The sequence below is a fragment of the Coffea arabica genome, chromosome 11c (assembly GCF_036785885.1).
Source record: "Coffea arabica cultivar ET-39 chromosome 11c, Coffea Arabica ET-39 HiFi, whole genome shotgun sequence".
Taxonomy (NCBI): Eukaryota; Viridiplantae; Streptophyta; class Magnoliopsida; order Gentianales; family Rubiaceae; genus Coffea; species Coffea arabica.
In genome coordinates, this window is record NC_092330.1 from 29,822,289 (window position 1) to 29,832,429 (window position 10,141).

The window sequence follows — 10,141 nt, forward strand, 5'->3', positions numbered from 1 at the left end:
TATGTGGAAAAGAATTAAATTACATGGGGAAAAAAGTATAACTTATCCAATGGAAATTGTAACTCAAAATCAAGATATTACTATCTATCGTACCTTGAATACGGTTTGCACCTAGAGCTAGCACCCTAAGCGTGGTTAGATTCCAAATTTCTTTTGGTATATTTCCTGCCAGATTATTGTATGACAAGGACAAGATTTGAAGCCTCGGACAACCTCCAATACCAGCCGGAACTTCGCCGTTAAACTCATTAATTGACAGATAAATCCCTTGGAGTTGTGGCAGATGATCGCAGATACGTGCCGGAAGGTAACCGGATAAGGTATTATTCGAAAAACTAAAGTGCTGCAATGACGAGAGGTTAAATAAAGACACAGGCAAAGGGCCTTCAAGTTTGTTACGTCCTATGTCAAGGACCTCCAAGTTCTGTAAAGCACTCCAGTCTTGAGGCAGATTTCCAGTTATGAGGTTCCGACCTAACCTGATAGTCTCTAACATTGTTACATTAGAGAACGTTGGTGGCAATGAACCAGAAATTCTGTTTCCAAGGACCGAAAGGTAACGAAGTTGAGATAAATCTCCCAACCATGATGGAAATCCGCCATCAAAGCTATTGAATGCCAAGTTAATGTGCTTGAGTCGACGCAAATGAACCATCTGAGTTGGAAGATTTCCATGGAAGCTATTGTTTTCAAGATCCAGCCAGACTAAGAAGGAGAGATTCCCCAACTGTAGAGGTATGGTTCCAACTAAGTCCATTTTGGGAAGTTGTATGGCGGCGACTCTTCGATGGCGAGTGTTACAAGTGATTCCTATCCAATTACAAACAGAGGTAGAAGTGGACCAATTGATTGGAAGGATGTTTTAGGGGTCGGAAATGGCAGCCTTGAAGGCAAGAAGAGCGTCTAGATCAAGATCACGGGTGTTGTTATGGGCAACAACGTTAGTGGTACTTAAGGAAGCTGCGGCTAGGCTTGCGATCAAGGCTACAAGGAAGAGGAAATAAGCTTTCTCCATATTTAATTTCTTTTCCAGAACGTGGATATGCACTAGTATTGCAATAAAATACATATATAAATGGATTGAAGTACAATAACCCTTCTTTATTTTTTTTTATTCTTCTTTTGGTCTTTGAAGAAGAGTACCTGGTGATACTAAGGGTGTGCCCACTAGTTAGCGAAGAATAAAGTAGAATGATGGCGCCGTGGCGGTGAAGTAGACCTTAGGCTTTGCATATGACTTTTCCATCTTGTACAATATGGTAAACTATTTAAAGAGTTTTTAAACTTTTCAAATTATCAACTTCTAGTATTTTATCTATTTCAAGTCTCATATAATCCCCTCAAAAATAAATAGTATCTAATTTTGATTCTTTGATCCATTTCTACATTAAAGCTAATAAATTTGAGGGCAAAATTTGATGAATCTAACAATGAAAATAGACAAAAAAAAGTTAAAATTTAACAATTTTTTATTGTTGGTGAGTGACTCTAAGATTTGAAATAGACGAGGGACTAAAATAGATGATCTAGAATTTGTTCATTATGTTTGTGTTACAAAAAACAATCGAGGCATTTTTGGACGTTGGATTGGAGTTTTTCCTTAGGTAAGAAAATTGGGGTTTATTTTTAAACTCAAAATACTTAAAATGGGGTGTGTGTTTGTATGTATGTATATGTGTGTATATATATGTACATATATATGTATGTATATTTTTATATAGGGATAATTTCAGAAACCTCCCTTGAGGTTTCATGAAATATCGCCTAGCTCCGCTAAACTTTTCAAAATCTCACTTAGCACTCTTGAAGTGATAGTAGGGCCATATACTAATATTAAAGGTGATGAATTGTCAATAATACCATCATATTTAAATTTTTTGAACTTGTTTTTCTTGCTCTAAATTTCCTACTTTTCTTTAACAATGTCTATACAAACATATATACATATATACATACATATATATATATATATATATATATATGTATAATTGAATTGCAAATGTCAATGAAATATAAGATTTAATCAATGAAATATACAATGCATTTGGAGAAGAATAGCTACAGGTTCTTTTTATTTTTTCCCTTTTTTAGTGTTTCACAACTTTATTTGCTCATTTATTTATTCCTATTCATGTAGAGCGCAAGAGAAATAAAGTAATTGAAACTCCAAATAGTTTTTCAAATTCTAACTTTTTCTATAATAAAATTTTCATATTTCACACCCATAAAAAAAGTCTGTTTATTTTGAGCAAATTTTTTGTATGATATTGAAGTTGAATTTCATCTATTACTAAGTTTTTTTGCTCAAATGTATGATTTTACATGCTAATTACCTTTAACGCTGTGAAGGGTTCTATTTGTAGAAATAGTTTAAAAAATAGTATTTACTTTTACTATCTCTTCCTACCGTAGAAATGACCATTGGCTGTAACATAAAATTTTACCAATTTTCATCTCCTGACATTTAAAATGGTTCCAATTTAGTACTTTTTTTTCTTGGTTTGTAAAATGTTCATTTTTTTATAGCCTAAGGGTATTAAAGGTACTAAAATAATCTCTCTCCTCAAACATGAATTTTTTAATATTACTTTTGGTTAGAAAGGCTTCCCATGTTACCAAAATATCAATTCAAGGGGTACTAAGTGAGATTTTAAAAATCTCAAGGGAGCTAGGTGATAATTCATAAAACCTCAGGGGAGGTTTATGAAATTATCCCTTTTATATATATGCAACTGTTTATGCATATATATGTATCTATGTATATGTGTGTATGTATACGTGTGTATTTGTATGTATGAATGCATGCATGCATGCATGTATGTATGTATACATATACATAGATATACATATACATACATACATATGTTTGTGTATATATATGTATATACACATATGTGTATATATATATATATATATATATATATATATATATATATATATATATATATATAAAGTAAAGGATTTAAGAATGTGATCGAACTGTAGCAACTTGAGAAAAATAGAACAACAGTTAAATGAACAGTTAACAATACAATTGCATTACTACTAAAAAGACTATATGTGGCATTTGATAAGAGGGTTTCGGAATGGAGAATTGGAGTAAACCCTATAATTATTGTTTGGATTACTACTATCGGAATCGAGATTTTGGAATCATACTTAAAAATTTGGAGTTCTCCAATTTCCTAATAACTTGGAGGGTTTTGGACAAAACCCAAGTTTGATTCCGGTTTAGAAATGGAGCCCATCCCGCCACCCGTTAAAAAAATTAATATATAATTATATACATATATATAATATATATTATAATTACATATTTTATTATAATATGTTTATAATTATTGCAAGGCCAATTAACAAAACCATACTACTATTTCTATGAGCACTGTACAACGACAACAAATAACTTTCTGTTTCTCGAGTTAGTAGTCCCACTCTAAAATTTTCTTCAATTTTTTGTCCTCATTAGACCCTTAAGTAAATTATTAGAGAGGTAGTGGTCATTATGATAAACCTCTAGGGGCGAATGTAAGATTATCTCAAAGACCTTACAATTTTTTTATTTTTTATTTAAGAAGAACTCTAAACCTTACAATAGAGCATTGCTGTACATGCCTAATTAATTTTTTTCTAGTTCCGTCTAATAATTGTAATTCTTATAAGATTTGATATATTTATCACTAAGTTGAGGTAAATAAAAAAAGTTTAACTACACTAAACTAGTATGAGCGATATCAAATATTATAAGAATTGCAGCAATCAAATGTGACAAAATTCAGTTGGACTTGCCCGTTTAAGAGTCTAAATTGAAGATAAACAATGGCTTAAATATCTTTATTAAACTGTAAACAAACGACGCACGCCACTGACTTAAATAGCTTTGTTTGTCTGTAATGCTGTGGCAACTGTTAAGTGTACCAATAGAAGGTGTCTCCATGTTGACAGCAAATGCCCTTTCCAAACCAGCACAGCCGACATAGAATTTAGATCTCATTCTAAGTGCATTGTACTGGAAAAACTGAGGGAGACGTGCACCAGAGGCCCAGAACCCTCTTGACAAAAAAGTTCTTTTAGGATGCATTTGATAAAAGTTTGGAAACTCAAATATAAAATATGAAATTTGAATTCATTAAATTATTGAATTTTTAAATATTAAATCAAATACATTTGAGTATATATCACATTTCGTAATAAGTGAAAAGTTTATTACTTATTTTTTGAACAAATTTTATCTAGAAAATTCAGTGTCACTTAACTAATTCAGATGCTCAATTTTTTGTTATCAAATGCGAATAAATATATTAAGATCTGAATCCATTAAATTTAAGTATTGAATTAGATATTATCAAATAGGGTCTTAGTTGCTAAAAGTATTTTGAAAACATTTGGTGAACATCATCTCATAGAATAAGGAGTAGAGTATTTGGTATTAAAAGTACTTTTAGCAATAGTTCAAATTTGATGCTTTTAAAGCAATTTTTATGATTTAAAAAATAAAATATTAAATTTAATCATTTTATCCTATATAATGAATTAAATAAAGAGATAAATAAATTTCAAAAATTTCAAATTATACATTATCCAATACAATAAATACTCATTAAACTATGTTTTCAAACAATATACTTAAAAGCACTTAATAAGTTAATCAATATTTTTATTAAAAACTCTATTAGAGAAGTAAAACTATTTTTTAATAAGTTTGGAACCTAGTAATTTGGACGTCCTAATCGGCTTTTATTTTTTTTTTTAAAAGGACGTCCTAATCTGTTTTGGAGGAAATATCAAGGGAGAAATGTCTTATGACAATTCGGTCAAGTTATAAACTATCGCTCATATTCAATATCATGTCCATCAAAGGATTGATGAGGAAAGTGATTAAAGAAGACATTGGAAGATTACTTGGGGATAACTGAGTCGCAGGGCTCTAATGCTCCGTCAAAGTGTGGAAACGAAAACTTTGTTTCATCCCCACTGCATTGTCTAGGAAAATTATTATTGACTGAAACTACTATGAAGGTGCTTGTCTTTGTTTCGGCCAATCATATAGAGATAGCAGATTTAAATATCTCCCCAAGTCCTTTTTATTTCTCATGGTAGAGACAGCACATTTTATTGGAGTCTTGCACTGCTTCCAAGAAGTTAATCGGCTTGCTAATCGATTATCCAATCTTCGTTGTGACATAGGAACTAAAGTGATCTACCATTCTTTTGTTCAATTACTATGTTTTCGTTGGGTTGGGATTGAGCTCAGTTATAACTAGAATTTTGTCCATGCCTTAGCATGGTTTCTTTTTATTTATTGTGAATCCAACATGTCCACTCATATTAATTTTAAAAAAATTAATGTATTTTAAATGTTCAATTATTTACTAATTTTTAAAAATTTGTTTATATACTTTCACTGTAATATGATAATATACATCGAATAATGTATCTCATATCCAAAACTTGGTACATCGAATAATTTATTTTTTAATAAATATTCTTTTAGATAATTTAAATTTTTATAATGACCGTAGATCTAGAACTATAAATTCACATTTAATTAAGTGAAAAAGGTCCAGCAATCCACTTTTTTTCATCAGTAAATATTTAGCTTCTAACAATATTTGTAATTCTGCTGGTATAATAATTAATTATTTTTTTACACTAAGTTAATTCAAAATTAAGGGAAGAGATGATGAGCAATTCGAATCCTAATCATCGATATGGTGATGAAAGGAAGTAATTTATGAAAATAATTGTAATTTGAAAAAGGCTTTAGTATAGTTTTATGTAACAATTTAATATAAAGCAAATATCATTAAAATAATATTAGTTATTTTTTAAAAGTTATTTTGGGATATCATTAAGGTAAGATTAGTTATATTTTAAATTTATTTTAAAATTAGGGATAATTTCAACATATAATATAATATTCAATATGGGCAAAACTCAAATGACCATAACCCATTAATTTTCTTCAATTAAGCATGTTACATAGGAGTGAGAAATACTCTAATTAAAATAGCTACTTTTATAATTAATTTTCTTCAATTAAGTATGCCACATAGAAGTGAGAAACACTAATTAAAATAGATACTCTCATATATATATATATATATATATATATATTTATATAGATAAGTTAGGATTCATACTTGTAGATTGTAAAAGTTTCTATGATGCATTTGCACGGAAGTTTTGGCTTTATGTCCACCTCCTTGTTTTTTATTTTTTTTAATAAATAGAATCTAAGGTTGGCATCTATTCCCAGAATCCCAGTGGACGAAATCGCTTACCAAAAACAAAGTAATAGAAATCTAATTTAATTACAAGATGAGTAGGTATAAAAGCCACCGGCACCTCCTTTCTATATTCGCTTTCTACAAGTACGGTCTTACGGCTTTGAAATGGGAGTTTATTTTTTTCCGAAGATTTCCTTGCGATTTCTTTGCTCTTTGTCAAATTTGTATTTGCCTTTGCCAGATTTAAACCCTTCTTATCCAATATGAACTAATTTAAGTTTAGATTCGATCATTCAAAGCAAGCATTCATTGGGCCAAAAAAGGTCAACCATTCCTACATAGGCCCACAAAGATCATTTGAAACTGAATATAAATAATTGGAAGTTCAAGGGTGTTTTTGTTGATTTTTCAGCGTGGAAGGATAGTTCTTCCATTTAGTGTATCTAATCATTGTAATTTATGAACGAAGAAAGGCACAAAACCATTTAGTGTGCATCCATTTGCAGTCCATGTTGTTTTTATCCACCCTTGTTTGGACTGTAATTTTTTGCAGAAAAACTTTTATGTTTTTTGTGAATATATTTTTCAATCACTTTTTTTATCTCACATATATCAAATCGCTAAAATATATTCTTTTTTACTAAAACCCCTAAAAATAGCAATCCAAATGAAATTTCTGTATTCCAATAGTTTGCAACTTCATTCATCAAAAAAAATATTTGTTTAGTTAACTATGTAATTTGAACTTTTTTTTTAATGAAAGCTACTTAATTTTGTTCTTATATTGTTCTAATAGGGCACAAGTTCAATTGGAGAGAAAACAGACAAAAAACATGATGCAAATAAGTAATGGAAGAACAAAGCATGAAGAGTAAGAGGTTTGGCAGGATTGACAAATGTAAGTGTTTTGGCAATAACTTGAGTGATACAAATTGGATTGAGATGATTCTTAATTCATTTTGAAGTAAATGAATTCTCTACAAATCTTATCAAAACATCAAAGTTTGGTTCTCATGGTTTAATAGGCAAAGATCCAAAATACTAAAGTATAGTTGTGCTGCAAAATTCTGTAACTAGTTCTCAATATTTTGGGTATATCTCAACATCCATACCACCACATGACATGATTCTTGTGGCATTAAAAAACTAATTCAAAGAGCTACTTTCATGTTTGAGAAAGATATCATTTGGCCTTGATGATGGAGATTTTTGGCCTTGAAATGGATCTGTTCGTGGATCCGATGCAATTCGTCTGCTGATCACATGTAACTTGCACCCGTCTTAAATTTGGTCTTCTCGCCATTATTCCTATGGTACCAAAAGTTCAATTGGTCTTAAATTTGGTCTTCTTATATTGTTCTAATAGCGCAAAAGTTCAATTGGAGAGAAAACAGACCAAAAACATGATGCAAATAAGCAATGGAAGAACAAAGCATGAAGAGTAAGAGGTTTGACAGGATTGACAAATGTAAGTATTTTGGCAATAACTTGAGTTACACAAATTGGATTGAGATGATTCTTAATTCATTTTGAAGCTAAATGAATTCTCTACAAATCTTATCAAAACATCAAAGTTTGGTTCTCATGGTTTAATAGACAAAGATCCAAAATACTAAAGTATAGTTGCCCTGCAAAGTTCTTCCAACTAGTGCTCAATATTTTGGGTATATCTTAGCATCCATACCACCACATGACATGATTCTTGTGGCATTAAAAAACTAATTCAAAGAGTTACGACTTTCATGTTTGAGAAAGATATCTTTTGGCCTTGTTGATGGAGATTTTTGGCCTTGAATTGGATCTGTGCGTGGATCCGAAGCAATCCATTTGCTGATAACATGAAACTTGCACCCATCTTAAATTTGGTCTTCTCGCCATTATTCCTATGGTCCCAACACTGACGCTGGTGTTTAGAGTGGTATTTGCACCGGTGTTCATTAGAAAAGTGTGCGAAATTGTCATTTTTCAACTTTAAAAAATCCAATTCTATCCCATTTCGGATACTACTTTAAAAAACTATAAATAGGGTCTATCTAGGACGTTTTTAGAGGTGAAAAACATTAGTCTAGCTTAGTTTTAACATCTTTTCATAATTTATCCTTGAGAGATCAAGATCAAATGGAGGCGAATCAAGGAGCATGCAAGGAGAAGATTAGAGCAAGCAATTGAGAAGTTTTCTTGCTCATTTTCTTATCTTTGTAGCAACTCTTTGAATTCGTGGTTTTAATTTCCAAATCATGTTGAACTAAATTGTTTCTAGGGTTAGGGTTTTTATGATGGAATTTTATTAATTCTTCTAATTTAATTTCTTGCCTTTTGCTATGATTTATTTATCTTGATTTAATTATGTGTTTATACTTGGCCATCATAGACATGCTCTTAGAGTTTTTATTGAATTAAAAAAGGCGATACAACCATGCACTAGAGAGATAAGCATATTTAGACTAATTATGAGAGTAGGTTAGGATTTGTATAACACACTTGTATCACCAAAGTTCTTAAAGGGTTTAATTGAACACTTGAGATCTTGAGAGAGATGTAAGATTTAATTAGGCACACTTTAGATGTATTGAGAGATAATCTAAAGTATAATTGTGGGATGCGTTCATAGTTTGTTAAGAAATTAATTAGATAATTGATTCAAATTTTGGATTAAAACTTGAAACCCTAGACATGTGTCTATTGTTTTCTCACCACTATTTATTTGAATTGATTATTATTTATTGTTTAGTTAGAAAATACAATTTTTTGAGTTTAAATTTTGTTATTTTATTAGAATAATTAAAGTAAAAAATTAACTCATCTCTGTGGGTTCGACCCTAAACTACTCTAAGTAATTTATTACTACGATCGGCCCTGTGCACTTATAGGAATTCATCAATCAAGTTTTTGGCGCCATTGTCGGGGTCAACTGTAAGTTTTTCTACTTTAGTTATTTTTGTCTTTTATTTTTATTTTTATTTCTTCACTTTTTTTTTTATTTTGTTGCTTAGGTACCTTGGTTTAAGATGGCTTTGGACACTCCTAATAATCAAAATCCACCCCTAGCTCCACCTGCTAAATTTCATTTGAGGAACATCCAATGTCTCATGATAGCAGCTTCGTCATATTGTATCCGACTAAGTGATGGGGTTAGAAATTACAAGCTCAAGACCTTGCATTTTAATATGCTTTCTTTTTTTTACAATCTACCTAATGAAGACTTGCAATCTTTTATCTGAGAATTTTACTCGGTGGTGCAGACTTTTCCATTGGGTGGGATATCAAAAGATGAACTACGGATGAGGTGTTTTCCCTACTGCCTCATGGACCATGCTAAATCTTGGCTGCAAAACTTTCTTGAGGGAACCTTGAGAACTTGGGAAGATGTTTACAATATCTTTATGATCAAGTACTACTCTCTGTAGAAAACTATTAATCTAAGGAATAAGATTTGGTCCTTTGCTCAAATGGAGGGAGAGCCTATTCAGGAAGCTTGGGAATGATTTATGTAGTTGCCTACTCAATGTCCTCATCACCAGTATTCGTTGGCTCTACAAGTGTAATTTTTCTATGATGGGCTAACTTTCACAACTCAAAGCATGGTAGATTTTGCAGCAAGAGGGTATATTCATGATAAAACTCCGAAAGAATTGGTTGCAATATATGAGTTACTTTCTAATAACTCTTAACAAAAAACAAGTCGAGGTAAAGGAGCAAGTGCTCAGAAAATGTCTATTTCTAAGGATTTGGGCTCACAAGTGGCTGAACTAAGTCATCAGATGCATTAGATGCGATTATTGCTAAAAGGTGAAACTCAGTCTCTAGAACCATGATCTCAAATAAATGATTTCTTTTCTAATATGTATAATGAGGGACAGAGAAATCTCCCTAATTTATCATGGAGAAATCAAGGGATCACCCCTATGGAA

At 31.1% G+C, this 10,141-nt stretch overlaps 1 non-coding gene across 1 annotated transcript; it reads right to left on the reverse strand.

The window, feature by feature from the left end:
- Positions 1 to 9,646: 9,646 nt before the first annotated feature.
- Positions 9,647 to 9,754, reverse strand: LOC113717439 (small nucleolar RNA R71). Its single transcript, XR_003454370.1, has one exon. It is a non-coding gene; the product is annotated as a small nucleolar RNA R71 (small nucleolar RNA).
- Positions 9,755 to 10,141: the final 387 nt, after the last annotated feature.